This window comes from Folsomia candida, unplaced genomic scaffold (genome assembly GCF_002217175.1).
Source record: "Folsomia candida strain VU population unplaced genomic scaffold, ASM221717v1 Fcan01_Sc067, whole genome shotgun sequence".
In the NCBI taxonomy this organism is placed as follows: domain Eukaryota; kingdom Metazoa; phylum Arthropoda; class Collembola; order Entomobryomorpha; family Isotomidae; genus Folsomia; species Folsomia candida.
In genome coordinates, this window is record NW_019091259.1 from 103,631 (window position 1) to 121,044 (window position 17,414).

General features: G+C 36.9%; 1 long non-coding RNA gene across 1 annotated transcript; it reads right to left on the reverse strand.

Moving 5' to 3' along the window:
- Positions 1 to 6,008: 6,008 nt before the first annotated feature.
- LOC110862755 lies at positions 6,009 to 6,841 on the reverse strand. Its single transcript, XR_002549219.2, has 2 exons — positions 6,611 to 6,841; positions 6,009 to 6,525 (listed from the first exon to the last, which is right to left on the reverse strand). It is a non-coding gene; the product is annotated as an uncharacterized LOC110862755 (long non-coding RNA).
- Between the last annotated feature and the right edge of the window lie 10,573 nt (positions 6,842 to 17,414).

Consider the following 17,414-nt stretch of genomic DNA (forward strand, 5'->3'; position numbering starts at 1 on the left):
GGGGTGAGGTTGTTTGGAAAGTAAAGATTGGGTGATGGGCGACAGTTTAGGGTTATTATTTGAGGTGGGGCGACGTTTGGTTGGGGAGATATGGGGTTTAGAAGGTCGAAATAGGGCGGGTTTGAACGTGTTGGGTTGATTTGTTTTTTGGCGGGTAGTGAGTTGGTGCTGGTAAGGTTTTGAGGGTTTTGTTTTGTAGTTTGAAACCTTGCCAACAAAAAAGGTTCAGTGAGTTTTGGTCGGGGGACGTTTGGTTTCCGAGATGTTGGGGCTGGAAGGTGAGGCTGGGTAAAATTGGGTAAAATTGGGTGTTTTTGATGTTTTGGTGTATTTGTTGGGCGCGACTTTTTGTTTGGCGACTGAATTGATTAGTTTGGGTCCTAGTCGACAAATTTTGGTATCCATGTTGGGTGGAGGGGGGTTTGGATGGCGAGATGTGATGGGTTGAAGGTGGGTATGGGCCAATTTGGTGAAATGTGGAAAAATGGGGTTTATAGGAAAAGTGTATCGGCGCGACTTGTGTTTAGCGATTGAATTGGTTAGTTGAGATGCTAGTCGACAAATTTTGGTATGTATGTGCGGTGGTGGGGGGTTTGGGTAGCGAGATATGGGGGTTGGGAAGTTGATGAGGGGTGAATTTGGTGGTTTGGTTAGGTTTTTCGTCGTTTGACGGGTAGTGAGGGGGCGGGACTCGGTTTTAAGGGTTTTATTGTTTAGCTGGGGTCCTCCCGGACAGGTTTTGTTATTTCAGTTTGATGATACGACTTGAGGTTGTAGAGATGTGGTGATGGGTTGAAGGTCGGGGGTGAGGTTAGGTTAGGGTAGGGGTAGGGTTTTGTTGATATTTCTGGGTTCCTGGATGGGTTAGCCTCTTTATGGTTGGCTTTATTTGGGTTGGGTGGAAGGTAGGGTGAAGGTTTATGGGGGTCTGGGGATGGGTTTGTCGTTCATTTAGATTTGGACATTTGTGTTTCGACTTTGACCCCACCCCAGACCCTTAGGTAAGGTTAGGTTAGGTTATGTTAGGCTCGGTTAGGTTTAGAGTATTTTTTAGGGTGTGTCTTAGGACGACTGCGCGACCTCGATAAATTAGGATAAAGTGTTGTCGAACGAGATTTTAAGTACGCTGTACCTTCCACTAGCAATCCTTCGCTACATGATGGCACTATGTTCTGGGTTTTGCTTTGCTAGAATGGCTTGCCTAGGTATAGTGGTATCTAATGGGATCATATACTGCCTCCTAACTCTAATGGATGCTATCACGGGAAGGTGGGCAGTTCCGTTTAGGACATTGCTAAAGGCGCATGACATGATACAAATTATGCTGTCGACGGCACGATGTTATATGGATATAGTGCTGGGTGGAATCCTATCGGTGTTGGAACTTTGTGGTATTCTACTGTGGTATGGGACGTTCGCGCTACATTCGGTTGTACCAATGCCGTTGTATTTAACAGGTTCGTTTCCAGGTGTGGTTCTTGTAGCGGTTGTGCAAATAATGCTGACACCATTCGCATATATTCGTGAGGTGTCTAAATATTGGGTAGAACATGTGGTGCCACATGACTTGCTAAAATTGTCCGTATTGACACACCCTGTGTACAGAAAGGCAGTTGAGAAAAAGCTTAAGACACTAAGGCCATTCACGTTTTACGCAGGTGTATTTGATTATAGGTTTTTTGGTGTACAGTCCTCTACGAAAGTTACTCTTAAGAGCATGATTGATTTTACGATAACAGCGCTGATGGCATAGATCATAACTGGGTAAAAAAATTGAGCTCAAATAATTCTGAAAGTTGAGTTGAGTCCCTTCATTCACGTATATATATATTAGTCTGATATTTAAGTGAGGGCTTCACTCACTTTCCCTGCCGCTCCCTTTAACCCAAATATAGGGGTAATGGGTGACATCCTAAACACGTAGTTTCTTCATTGCTTCTTGTAAGGTTAATACGGATACGTTTACAACACTTGTTATCTATTCTAAATAATTAGTATGAGATTTGCAAATTTCATATTTCATTTCAAAATGTCTTTACAATAAGATATCATATAAGATAGTCGTGTAATCTTGTTTAATAAATATTTAGGTATTAATATTCTCTAATTATGTCCTCCTATATGTAAATATTGTGTGATCCTGAAGCAAAGTGAGTGAGGCAGGTGTTTAACTCCTACCTTGATGACACATTAGCAAAGTTGTACTCCAGAGATGTGCCATTTGAATTTCTTGAATTTGAAATGAATGAATTTAGGTGTTTGGGTGTTGGGGACAATGCATTAAATATGGTTCCAATTCCTAAGAATTTTGTCACTAATCCGAACGCACGTGTAAGAAGGATACCAGATTTATAAAAATATTTAAAAGAAAGTGACATAGTTTTTAGTGGGGTATTATTGGACATGTTTGGATCTCTGAATCTGAAATATTGGTCGGATTTTGGCTAAATAGGAACGGTTTTTAGGATAATAATGAAAAATAAAGAGTGTAACATAAGCAACATCAGGACACATGTATTGAATACATTTATTTATTTTTACATAAGTTCAAGCAAACAAAATCAAATAACTGACATGTTTATGTCTACATAAACATGTGACATAAACATGTTCGGTCCACTGGAATAATGGAAATATAAATTTTTTAAATTGTCGTAGCAACTATGCAGTTACCGCGTGACACTCTTAAAAAATCATTACCAAGCCGGTTGTTTCTGGTGACGTAACCGTGCTCGTATTAAGTAGATACTAATGGTTAATAAAACAAGGCGATGAGTAATTGACACACATCCGTATTGGTAACAGCTCTTCGTGTGATTTAAAAAAACCTTATGAGCAAATGCTCGTGTGTCAACCTACCAAAAACCGTTTTAATTTATCATTATAAATTCCATATTTTAATCGTGGAATAACTAAAGCGGGAACTAAAGCGGGAAAATCGAGAAGTAATGGACTCACCCCCCAATATTATGTAAGATTCTTTCTCTACTAAAAAATATGAAAATTTTAAGCCATCATACATCAAAATCGGTCGAGGGCGAAAAAATCGCTTTTCAATCAAATAAATATATATTAATGAAAATCAATCAATGATCAAACCATGAGCATACATACATATGTATTTACTCTACATAATTATTACGTTTCTAATAAACAAATAATTGTGTAATCTGAATATATGTAAATATATTTACCTGTTTAATATAAAATTTTGTTTTACAGAGGCATCATTTGTTGACACACAAAGAATTTATTGCATTTCGAATATTGTAAAGTTTAATAATAGTTCAAATTCGCATGAATACTTCGCAATTGCCTTATTGATAGCATAATATTTGTAATGAGTGGTCTTTAAAAAATTCAGAAAATCCATAAAATTCATATTGAACAAATTTTGAGATTTTTTATGCTCGTCCAATGTCAGACAAACATAGTTCTGTTGAAGGATCTATAGATGCATAGATTGATGTTTCAGGGCAAGAGCGCCTCACCGATTTAGCTTAACATTGAAAACAATCAAGCAGTCCAACCGAGTTGTACATACGTACATACAGTCAATTCTACAAGTATGGACACCCCTAAAAAAACAGCATATATCGCACATGTGAGCATATAAAATCTTGAAATTTGGTATGGTGGTAGCCCAGAAAGATTGTGGTTGGATTCCTGCCCTGGTTTTGAAATATCTCAAAAAGGTCAAAGGTCATGATTTTTTAAAAAGGTCATTTTTCAGCTACCACTAGAAATTTTTTCTCTTGGTAGTTTTATTTTTTAATCGATAGGTCAAATCCTTCTGAAAATTTTGACATGCCCTGCAGTTCTCTACGATTTTTTTGAACAAAGTTATGAATTTTTGAAAAACAGCTCGCCGACGAAATTTGACAACATCTCCCATAAGGCAATGTTAAAGTTTTACTTTATTTATTATGGGAAATTTTGTCAAATTTCGTCGGCAAGCTGTTTTTCAAAAATTCAAAACTTATCACCCCAGATTTAATTTCGTTTGACTTTGGGTTTATTTTACGTAGTGCTTGCAAATTTGGATGAATAAGTCGCGCGAAAAAACCGTTTTCAGATACAATTTCACGTTTTGAATTTGATCGAACAGTATTGACGAAGTACACTGAACTTTGGGGCAGTTTGGGGCATATATTCTACACCTACTGGGGATGGAGCCCGATAGTCCGACGAAGATAGCATGAGACTATTAATTTGTCCACCTCGCAGTTTCAACTTATGGTGATGATCGAACAACTTAAAATTTTTCTGCTAAAGCGTCAATGACTTGAAGATCAACAGATTGCTCCTGTTTTTATTCGTCCAAGAGTCAAATAAGGTTTATGTATCGTCACTGGATGAATTTTTTTATTGTTGCGTTTTATTGAAGATACTAAACGTTCTAATTTTACAAAATTCTTTACCAACAATACACATGTTGACTTATTGGATTCATAGCTTCTCCAAATTATAATCATTAAAAGTAACATGTTTACTTTCCAGGATTATCGGCTGTATTTAATAATTTTTCATTCATTTTCAATTTCAATTTCATTTTCAATTTCATTGTGATTAATAAAAATGATGAAGTGTCTGAACAATGCAAATTAACACGGGCAAATGTATAAATAAGGGACGAATCATAAATGTGCGACTCCTATGTAGTCAGCTTTTTCATCAATAATTTTTGTACTGCCATAAAGGGAAATTCTGCGATATACAATTTACTTATGCGAAATAAACAATATGTAAAGGGACGAATCTCTTGTCACCACTTTCATTCACGTTTCGCCAATCTTACTATTAGTGAAGATAACAAGGGTACAGAGAACTATGCGTCCTATTTTACTTAAATAAAAAACTGACCTCCAAAATGTAGTCGACGTCGTTGAATTTGTTTCGTCTGTTCATCGTGTTGCCTAGACCTCTAGCTAACTTGCCTACATCGCCGTTTCCACGAATTCCTCACCTTTCCTATGTCTTCGATGGTAATCTTCTGCCACTCATCGTTAGTTTTTTTTCCAAAGGCATCCAAAGTTGTATGTCGTGTGGAATGAAGTTTCTGTGTCAACAGAGCTCCACGCCTACACTAATTTCGGCGGCGCCGGCGCGAGCAGTACAAATCCTCGGCGGCGGCAGCGCCGTTGGGTGCACCCCCGGCGGCGTCCCTCGGCGCGACGATCTTCAACTCATCCAGAAATTTTCCAACCCCCTAATTTTAATGGGAACATACGTTTTCTATCCGTCCCAAGTGATTCATAAAATTCTTTGTTAATGCAAAATTTTTTTGCAGGAACCTTCGCATAATACTAGTCATTATCCACGTTGAATGAAATTTGGAAATTTTTTTACTTGACTAATAAAATTTTTCGGATAAAGCAACACTCATACGTGACCTGGAAGTCCTTGCCCTTCAACAATTTTGGTCTTTATGATCTAGATAATTTGATCCAAAGGACGATGCTGGACAAAGAGTTTATGTATGGAATGTATCTGTATACAGGATTTAACTAAAATATTAGTGCGATAAGTAAAAACCTCAATTTGAAACAATGGAGGCGTTAATATTGTTTTTGGCTTTAAATGAAATTATAAAGAAGCATCTTCACGATATCGTTGCGGTGGGAATATGTACCTAAAAATTTATCGTAACTATGCACGCAATCTTGGCTACATAATTTTAAGTTAGTTGCCCAACTTACATCTTATACGCCCAATTTATGAAATATGTATCGGTTGCATTTATACAAGTTTCACCTAAACCACATATGAGCGATAATTATACAGGAGAACTAAAGAAACTCAAAATAATATAAAAATACACCAGTAAGTACTTCGATAAACGCAAAAATAAAGCGTGATGCCAAGCACGTACGCAATTCACCATGTCAGGCATATAAAAAAATTTCTGGTTTATGCTAGATATGGCATTCGGAAATTGTGAAGGTCCAGAGATGCTAAGGATGTCCCGTTGCCAAAGTTTAATCGATAATCGATAGGCGCATACAAAGTTTTTGTCATTGATTTGCAAGTCACATTAAAACAATTTTTAATTCTTGCTCTTCTAAGATATGTGTCCAATAATAACTGAAACAGAGCACTCAGCTTCTTTTCAGGGTTAATAAATACACTAACTTATATTCCACGAAAAACTGGTATTACAAAATGTGTATGATTAAATCAAATATGATTCACAATAATGCAGCCTTCCTGGTAATTTGGAGCTTATTGGTACTGTGTTTCCTTATTGAACATTTTGCGTTCTGTCGTTTTGTTTTAAGTTATGTTGGAATGAAAGTTAATTAAATTTTGGTGACATTTATACATAATTCATACCCCTAAATAAAGTGAATAGTGAATTCATACATAAGCCGGATGGATAAATTGGAGAGCAGAAATACATGTTTTGCCATAAATTATTTAGTGCCTTCGTGGTTGATGAATTCCATATCTTCTAACGGGTGTTCCAGCTTGCCTGGTTTTGTGCACATCCCTGCTGCGGAATTTATTGAATGCAATTTTTTCTACCTGTCCAATTCAATGAGATTGTTATTTATTTAGCTTGTCAAATAGTTTAAATCTTATTTTGCTAATTGTAATATATTTATAATACCATGGGAATTGGCTTTTCCTCCTCTTCTGTATCTATATCCTTCAATGGACAACAAGCAGGAACACGCCAAGCCGTTATGACCACTGGATGAAACATTATCGACTTCAAGGCCTGCCTCCTTACATTACTAAACCATTCGCTCTCAAATCCTGGTGTATTAGCGTGAATACGTCTCATTAGTCTGACAGTCTCTGAAAGATTTCTAGAGAAGCTGGTGCGCGTGTCAAAAAAATAATCAGTGTCGGTTGTTTAATATTTACATATATACAATATGTTATACATAATTCATACCCTTATGCATTACATATTGTAATGCATGCACACATGTGTGCATGCATTACAATACATATGTATAACTAATAAGAAGTTAGAAAAAGTATGGGTTGCATGGAAACCTTCTTTGGCATACTTTCGTATGTTAAAAAAGCATTATGTACATAGATATTAAATAATATAAATTATTATATAATTATTTAACAAAACTTGGTTGCTTATATTTACATGTATTTACTCTCAAACAATGTGGGAGTTTAACCTACATGAGATAAAGTTAATAATAATTATACAAAAAATAATAAATATGTATATAATACATATAATTTCTACAGGTATGCTTATCCTTAATTGCTCAAGCTGAAAACTTACCAAATTCCGCGCGAAATTAGTTTTGTGTATTTATATATTTTTTTATAAAACTGGAGTTGTCAGAGGTCTATAAAAATTGGATCGAAAAAATTGGTCGAAAAATGGCGGAGATATGGTCCCCCGAAGTCGAGCATCTCATTAAGCACTTTTCCGAAGGAAGATTGTCACACACCAAAATTGTTGACAAGTTGACATTATCCGGATATAGTGTTTCTCGAAGAACAATGTGTAATGTACTTAATTCCAAGAATTGGCACCCTGACAAGGAGACACAACCTTCTAGCCGAAACCAAATTGCAAAAGTATAGTCCGACCAAGATAACATGAGGAGGGCGTGACCATTATGGCTGTGGAAATTTAAAAATTACGATTTTTTTAAATAGTACATTTCTCGTGGCGCTTCCAGTTATTGAAAATGTACCCAAATTTAAAGTATTCTACAGTGTTTTTCTGTTGAAAATTCCTGTATTTCATGTAACCTGATGGATTTAGTGAAGTTCGAAGAGATTAAAATGAGATTTTATTCTAGAACTATGTAATGAGAGGGGGAAATTTGGAAAAACATCCATCAATAAATTTATATATTTATGTTGAAGATGGATTGTATTTATCATCCTTGAAAAATAGTCATCATTTTGCCCCGGAAATTAATCTGAAACCCACGAAAACTCGTCATAATCAACCCAATGTAACCAGATTATACATGCGAGGAAAACCATAGGTAATTTATTTTGGAATAACACTCAATTGTCCCAAATATTGGGTCTCACCGGTATGGTCATCATCCTCGAAAAGGGCCACGTCGAACATTGAGGCCGTCTGTATGGTCAAATTTATTGTAGCAGTAGTTGAATTTTTTTTATATCGGCGCCTTCCTTTTTGGAGACCAATTATGACAAAGTTTTTGCATAAACTTGAACAATTGTCGCAAGGGCAGACGGTGCTTAAACGTACCCTACTGCTTCATCCATCGGTTTGTCGCTACAAAACGATAATTGGTTGATAGATGTCCTATTGCTCTTCCCATATACCAACCTTGCCTTTATTATAAATGCTCTTTGTTAAAGTATGTAGCAAATTCGGTAGCAGTCAGTTCATACTTTTTCGTCCACAATTGTTTCGCTGGTTCAAATGCATTCTCTGATCGTGCAAGTTGTAGCTGAGAAATGTCGTTTCGATATTTTTCTACATCTCCTTATCCTTGACGAGATGTCGCAAAAAAATGCACAATCACGTTACTTTCTCCAGTGGTCAGTGCAAATAGTACTGCATAAAATTTTCTGCCCTTGGCAGATATTAAAACTTGCATAGGAAATCCTTCCCACGAGAATTCGTAGGTCGCGTCGCAATGGAGGGTTCCGGACTTCTTCAGCCTATTTCATATCCTCGATGAATTGAATTTGGATGATAAAATTTAAAACAACATCATAGCAAGAATCAACTTACACCGGTCCCTTTTTTCTGAAATCGTTCATATGCAAACATATTGTTGGATTAAATCTTAAATCTTAGCTTTTCGAGGTGCGTTCAGAAGCTAAATGTGTACCGCTAGGGGAACGATGGAAGCGTGGAAGGGCTGCAAAGTGTTCCAAAGCTCTCTTAATTGACTGAAGGATGTTAATATTTTTTGTTTGTGTTAAAATAAACATAATAATTTGTATTTTTACAAAATTTAATTAAGTGGCAATATATTTATTTAGGGGGAATCGCTTAATTATTAGGGGGCACGAAAAATATTACCTGGGGGCAAAAGGAAACTAGGTGATTTTGCCCCATAAGCGCAATGTTATAACTTTTCCAACCTGCACTTTTTGAAAAATCACTGTGGGCGTAAAAAAAATCGCACAGAGGTGTACCGCACATGCAAATTCTTAGAATTACGTCAACTATCCAGAAAAAAATAAAACCGCCAAGGAAAAAATTTTGTAGAGGTAGCTAACTTTTGGGGTCGGAGGTCAAAAAATCATAACCTTTGACCTTGGCGGAATTTTTTCAAGATATACTGCAGATCACTCACAAATGTTTCTGGCTATCATCATGCAAAATTTCAAGTTCATATCTCTGCACATGTACGAGATATAAGAATGAAAAATGTGGTCGGAGACTTCCTGGGCCCACTGTATTTTGGGCGTATTAATAATTTTCTGGCCATGCTTAGCCCATAGTCCACCTGTCAAGTACACCCCATAGTATCGTTCCCACACATATAATTCTTATTATTTTCCATTCTCGCACAGACCTTGGTTTTACACTAATTGAGATATGAGCGGCTATTGAGGGTGCAAAATTTGACTGAATTCCTATCCACACAAGCAACGCTTTTGCGAGTCCACTTGACTTTGCATTGACTGTTATAGGATGCATTTTAGCAAAGTATGGTTATAAAACTTGGTGCGAAATTTGTATTCTTACATAAATCAGGGCTAACTACATTTGAAGATCTAAATTTGTTGGATACCTACAACGAACTGTGCACTAAACATACGTAATTCATACACAAGCATATGTATACAGCGTAACACGAAATACTTGTATATGTGTGTACATACATATGTAAATACAAATGTACGTATGTCCCTACTGCCAAATCAGTTTGTGCATGGGGTGAACTAAATATGTACGAAGTAATCATGATCGGATTTTAAAATAAAAAAAGTCTTGTACATATTCATAGATAGATATGTACATAAATATATGCACACGTAAATATACAAATATGTACATACATATGCATTTGGCTCGTGTATCAAAACTTATACAGAGTCGAGATTGCTGAACCCTTCATACATATGGAAAAGTTCATGGCATGAGAAACTTAAGCAGGAACATGATGCACATCATTGCCAAGCGAGCATCCAGTTGTTGAATACGTTTACCAAAACTTTGTAAATGAAGAATCGCGATGCTCATCAGTAATGGAATTAATAAGTTAATAATATGAATATGCTTCCTTGGCTGTATTTTATGATTCAAAAATGATTTTGTATAAAAAAGTTTTTTTATTTATTTGACATTTGTTAAGTTGGAGATTTTGAGTAAATAATTTGTATCTGAGGTATTTTACACCTATGTATTTTGATACAATTTTTTATTGCCATACATATATAAACATGTATGTATGTACTGATAAATGTGTACATACATATGTACATACTTCCGAATTACGATTTTAACAAGTCTCATTGCATGTATTTATACATACGTCATTATGACGCCGTCGTACAACTGGCTTTTTGGCACCGCTCTGATACTAAACTGTTAATTATCAGTAATTTTCATCCCGTGGCATACTACTTATGCACATATTTACATAAATATCTAATTTTTATTATAATACTTCTAAAAATGAAGTATTATTTAAACACTTTACCTGACATTTGAGAATTTATGTAATATTTACTACTCACGTAGAATTTCAAAGCATCTCTGCTTTTACAGATCATAAACAAAAATAGCTCGCACCTACATAATTTGGCAAAGTATCTACATTGTTCTCCTACCAAACCTCGCAAAATGAGGTACTTGGTGAATAAAATTTTTATCAACCGAACAGAACAATACGCGCAGGTATGGGGAAAACATTCAACAAGGAAGGATGAATATTACCGGGTCAGGAAAGGAGGACCATACATGAAGGATTTAGCCCGTTAGTTTACGAAATTCTTAACATACATATGTTGGCATTAATAAGTAGCCTCTCCTATTCTGGGGGTAGAAATTTGGTGAAAATAAGTCGCATTCTTCCTGCTGTTACCCTGGTTTTTGTTTTTTTTCACTAAGTTAAAATTTCTCCATTATCAGGGTCAGATTCATAACTCGACCTAGTTGTGAGGAGGCAGCCAATCCACCGTGTGAACATGTTCCTCATCATTTTGTGCGTTGCCTTTGTTCCTCTTGGCTCGAGCACTCCCTACGGCTACGGGCGGGATGAGTATGCAGCCGCCAAGCAGGCCGGATTGGACCGTCACAACATGTACCGCTCTTGGCATGGTATGCCAGCTATGGGGCTAAATGAAGAGGTGAGATTAATACATACACAAATTACCCCAAAAATAAGCAAAGTTCCCAGTTGAATGATTCTTTGTAATTATTATAACTTTCGAGTTTAGAAAAATTGTAAAATTGTTCCCGTCCATCAGGAATTTGTACCCATTCTACAATTAAAGTTCATTTTGAGAGTGACCATTTTGATGGATAGATAATGCTCAAAGATGCTGATCCAGACAGCTCAATAATACTTTTCTACTAAAGTTTATAATTAAATTCCAGCTTAGCGATTCGGCCGAGGAGTGGGCTTCTATTCTCGCATCTGGTCAACAAACTGGCCACTCTCCGAAAGAATGGCGTAACAGGTCGGGAGAGCCTTTAGGGGAAAATTTGTACCATTATTGGAGCACAGACACCGCCCTACATGCCGATCTTACCGAACACTTCTTGGCGGCTGTGGATGGCTGGTATTACGAACTTTGCGACGGTGTCAAATATCCTCGCTTCGATGCTAATGGGGACTGGAATTTGAATCATAATACGCAAGTTTTGTGGCGCGATAGTGTCGAGGTGAAATATTTTGTTAAATTTGTTAAACCTTGGATTATTGAAAATACATATTTTCGCAACAAGTCGAGGATTTTAATATTTTGGCCACTTCCATAGGTCGGGATGGGTTTCGCTACCCACGTCTCTGGTGGGAAGACAATGGTCGAAGTTGCAGCGCACTACCTTCCCACGGGGAACTGGGAAGGTGAGGAGGAGGGGAACTCCAACTTGGGACCACCAATATGCCACACGGAGCAAGAAATTTGTTCCGCCTTCGCCGCCGAGGAACCGCTGGAGGGTGCTTGTGAGGGGAATGAGTGAGAGAAAATTTATTATGTTCAACTATGTATGAATTTACGGCTGGGTTTACCATGGTACAATTTTTTTATGGGGTGGCTTACCCAACTTTCAAATAAGTACGACCCAAAAACCTTTTAGCCCTGATACACGACACACCAGAAATTCTAAAAATTAAAAACTAGAATGTACAGGGTGATAATAAAGTTTCTCCCGATTTTTCAAAACTGATAGTAACCAACGATGAAGTTTTATCGACGAAAGTTAAAATTAAACTAAATAAATTTCAGATTTGTGCCAGCACAGAAACCCGAGGTGGCTGAGGCTTCGCAGGAGAGTGAGAAAGGATACCAAATTAACACACCTGATGAACTCCCCTGGCATGAAAATACACATGCGGAAGGCGGCAATGACAATTTCGCCCAACAACCTGAGAAAGGATCGATGCAGCCATTTAACATATTCAGCACCCCATTTAGTATGAATGGAGGGTTATTCGATAGCATGTTAGGAAGCATGAATGATCGCATGAAGGGAAACATGCCCACCGGCACAAAAGGAGGCAATAATAATGGAGACATTAATGCATACAGAGAAGGCGACGATTCTCAAGAAACGTCGACGGCCGCTGCGGAAAATGATGAAAATTCTGGTGGTGGTGATTCAAATTGGCCGAGCGACGGATCCAATGAAACACCGTCGGTGGAGGAATCTGGCTCACCGAGTGGAGCGCAGGATTATTATCATGGAATGAATAGCGGTATGAAACCGTTAGGCGGCATCACACCGTTTGGTGGTGGTTTGAACAATGGAATGATGCAACCGTTGGGTAGTATGACACCCTTTGACGGTATGAACAATGGGGTGTTTGGCAGCAGCATGCAACCGTTTGGTGGTATGAGTAACGATTTCTTCAATGGTGGTTCCTTCGGCAATATGAAAAACGGAAATCCAAATAAAGGTGGCAATAAGTTCCAAGTTCACAAACAAGACCCAAACGCGGGTAGTACGTCGTGGGGGTGGAAGTGGAAGTAGTGAGGAGACAATAATTTTGGTACTTATCTAAATATTCAGAGTGTTGTTAATAATCTACTCATATTGGGAACATTAGGGAGGTTGAGCAAACGTCTAATATTGTGATTGTACTGTAAATTTGATTGTAGAAGTACAAGACTTTCTATGTCTACAATCAAAATTATAGTCACAATCACAAAATTTGCTTCTTGCTCAGCCTCCCTATTGTATCATAAGGATGTACTAATAAACAACGCATCAGAAACGAACTGTTCTTTACTATGTAAACTTTTTGGTGATTTTTATTCAATTCCTTAATTTTTAAATGCACACAAATACATAAACATATTTCGACTAATGTTATTCTTAACCATTGAATGCAACCTTGAGCGTCTGATCTTCCTGTTTTGGTAGACATATGGTAAAATCTGCCTTAGCTGTACATATTCAACCTTGCGCCACCGATCCCGCCTTAGACGGATACTCGCTGTGAAGGCCGTTCACATATTGAAACTCTTAATCGAATGCAGACCGTTCTCCCTTCGAAGTTTGGAAACCCGGAAATTGTCCAGTTCGACCAACCCGTAACGGCAAAAGAAATCCTGTTATGATTACTAGCATATGGAAATCGTAGTCAAAAACCGCTTTCACACGCACAAAGCGATGTGATTTGCATTACTACTTTGTCCCACGATTCAGCAAAAACGGCTGGACCGATTAACTTCATATTTGGCACACGTGTGTACCATGCAAATGCGAAGTTCAAAGATGAGTCAAATCGGTCAAGTGGTTGACTGATGGGGGCAATATGTAGGGTGGAGTAAATCGGTCCTTCCGCACTTTGTATCCCATTTGAAATGGACCATTTCCCTTGTGCGTACATACATACGTGTAGTTTCAGGAAGACCAATTTACGATATAGCAGTAATTTATATAACGTATGTGATTCATTCCACTGCACTGCACATGGTCATTCTCAATCGTTCAACGGATTCCGTTGAGCTCGACTTCCAAAAGTTATTGAAAGCGGCATGTTTACTTGATAAGAAGCAGGTCTAAAATGAGAGGCACATGAAGAAAGTGGTGACGGTAGAAGAGGTTGCAACGACACACTTAATTATTTATTACAAGGTTCACAGAACACTGTCACGCAATACAATTTGTTTTATAACCTACGCTTCTGTATTCTATAGTTACATAAGTGTACATAAATAGTATCCCGTAGCAACATAATGTGTATTTTTATGTACTTTTTATGTCAAAGTACAACCGAAAAATGTAAATATTTGGTTCGGGTTCATTACTTGAAGTTCGTGACATTACAGGTTTTTAAAACACTTTTTTTTATTCTCGCATTGAAAAAAAAATAAAATAAAATATTGCTTGTAGTCAAGGTAATAAAAATATTCGGGATATGACCATACAGTTGATATGCAAACAAATAATCACGATTGTATATGTATTTATATATGTACGTATGCACATGAAGACTTAAATTTACTCATGTTTTAGAAATACTAAATTCCATTAGAGTGACCAATGGTTTGTGGGAAGAATGGAATTTTATTTCCCCGCGAGCACGATCTTTCCATATATGTATCACGTAATGAATGCATTGAAGGTAAATGGAACTCCAACTAATAATGACTCGAGCATTTTGTTTATTTCTCTCGTATTTATTTATTTAGACCTAAATATTTAAACAGTTTACACAAGGAAATTGTATTATACTTGGGATTTTATTTCCCTCAACTGGCGACATGAATCCCCTTCATGACTTCCTTTCCTTCTTGATTCCTTGTCAGCATCATACTAATTGGCCCAAATCGATTAGATAAACATGTATTTACATGTTTATCTAATCGATTTAGAGACTAAAATATTGTCACGGACTTCTAGAAGAAGAAGAATTTTCCAAACTCATTTGATCAACGGAACGGACTACAGAAATTGTTTTTTTTTCCAAATGTGAAAGATTTTTTTACACTATGCCCAACCAGGTAAACTTAACCCAAGTAAGGTAAATTATTGCGGTTGCATGAACTCAAAAAGCTCAAATAATCGATATTTTTTATATTAGACGGGCCACATTCTAGAGTAAATATTAAATCCAGTTTTACAATTATCACGCAGTATTGGAACTTGCGGTAGTAGTGAGCCATACATAAACCCTGTTAAATATTCACCTTTCCATTCCCTGGTTTTCATATACATTTGCACACTGATCTACATATGTACAGAATATGTATGTTAGGAATGACGCAAGTTAAATTCCGCCTACTTTAGCGAATCGAGGCAAACGCTTTAAAAATAATAATTGAAAACTTAAACTTTAACAGGACCTGCCCCGTAGGCATGTATGTAGAATGTGTTTAAAAAGTATCTGAAACATGTTCCTGCTGCGAAGGGTTCAATCTTTCGTTCATGACTTTTGTATACTGAATGTTCCAAAATGCTTGGAAATGCTTCAAGTTTCCGGCGCGCCAGAAGATTAATTCATAATTTAAATTACATTATCATACGATGCAACTAAATTTACTGAAAGTTCAAGTTTTGAAAAAAATTTAAATTTTGACGGGGGAAAAAATAGCCAGGAAAACCGACAGTGATTTTCCTTATTAACCAAATAATTAATTTCTGAAAAGCACACAGTTGAGAAAGTGGTTTTGTAAACTATGCGTGCTTATGAAGGCACATATGGATGGAACCCTAACATTCAATTGGCTAGAGATATGACCCTTTCTTCGTAAATAGCATACAATGTAACTCTGGATCAATTCCTATATAAAATTCTGAATATTATGAGAATGAAAAGCACATGGTTCTTGAACGGCAGGGGGTGCTTGTTCTTGCATACATACACATCCATATAAATTGAAAGAAGCTTATACCCAAATTCTTAACCCATTTCCAAAAATATGTGAAAAGGTTCTAAATTTTCATGGAAAACGATTTTTTACCAATCTGTTTATATAACATTTGGCATATACGTATATAATCTATTTAATCTTTCACAGACAATGGCACTCGTCAACACTTTATTTATGCAAGTTGTTGACCGAGAAAGGATTGGCTGACAGACTAGGACTGGACGTGCGCCTCCATTAATTTTAATCGATCCAATCAAGTTATGCATGTCAAGTGTTTTGTGGGCAACTGTGTAGACTAGATTTTATACATACAAGCCGGTGCAACTGAGTAAGGCCGCTCAATTTTGGTCTTGAGTTTCGCACACAAGAATTTTTTAACTGCTCTAATGCTTTAATGCTGCTTTAATGAGTGTATTTAATTGTGAAAAGCGTGGATACAGAATGCTTGGTGCAACCAATGACTTTACATGTTTTTGAAAACTATAGTTTCAAACGTTCGAAAAACAGAGCCGCAAAAAATAGAAATTTTTCTTCTTGGCTCTGACCTTAATTTTCACCAAAGTTAGATTCACAATTCTTCACGACATGCTAACCGTGATCAGTTTACTAGACATTTATTTATTTGATTTGGAGCACCACGTACATTAACGTGAGATTTATAATGCTCAACTGGGCTGCATATGCTGTGTGGATTAAAACTGGCCAAAAGAAATACATACAAAATTAACCCTAGCAAAAAATACTAGTCATACGCGTTACCTGCCCTCGTTACAACGACACAAAAATCATTTTGCTGAGATAACTACTCAATTTGTAATACTTACTGTTAAGTATTGGTCGTTCGACTAATAGGATACTCGAACAGCGATTATGCGAATAGCGACAAAAATTCGGAGTGTCAACTCATTTGCACGAGACTGTATTGTTATTTATTAGAATTTCAACCATGTCTGGACAGGAAGAGTAATATTTATGGTCGCCTTAGATTGGGGCTCGTTGAACAGTTATGTATTTTGGAGCTGAATTTGGACGTCGCATATTTCTTTTAGTCGTCTCATCAGTCGTCTAGTCTTCATAAATATTCATAATTAAAGGCCTGAGCATTGTCACGTCGTCACTAGTAGGACGAGTTATATTGTCGAGTTATTTAATGTTGCTTGTTTTGAGGTTGGCGTGCTAAGAACAAGACCATTAACTCGTTGTTTACTCTACTTTAACCAGACAGCAAGTCCCCACACTCACCTGTAGGATGCAGAATCCAGGATCTCTTCGTAAACGGCGAGCTCGTAATTTGTCTAAGGTTACTGAAAAGTATGCCATTTTGCTTTTGGAATTTTAAAATAATCAATTTTAAATCATAGATTTCCGGTTTGGGATTGCTTTCCACGATAGATAAGGATAAGTTGGTAATACTTAAGCGGTACGTGTGTTGGAGAGTATCC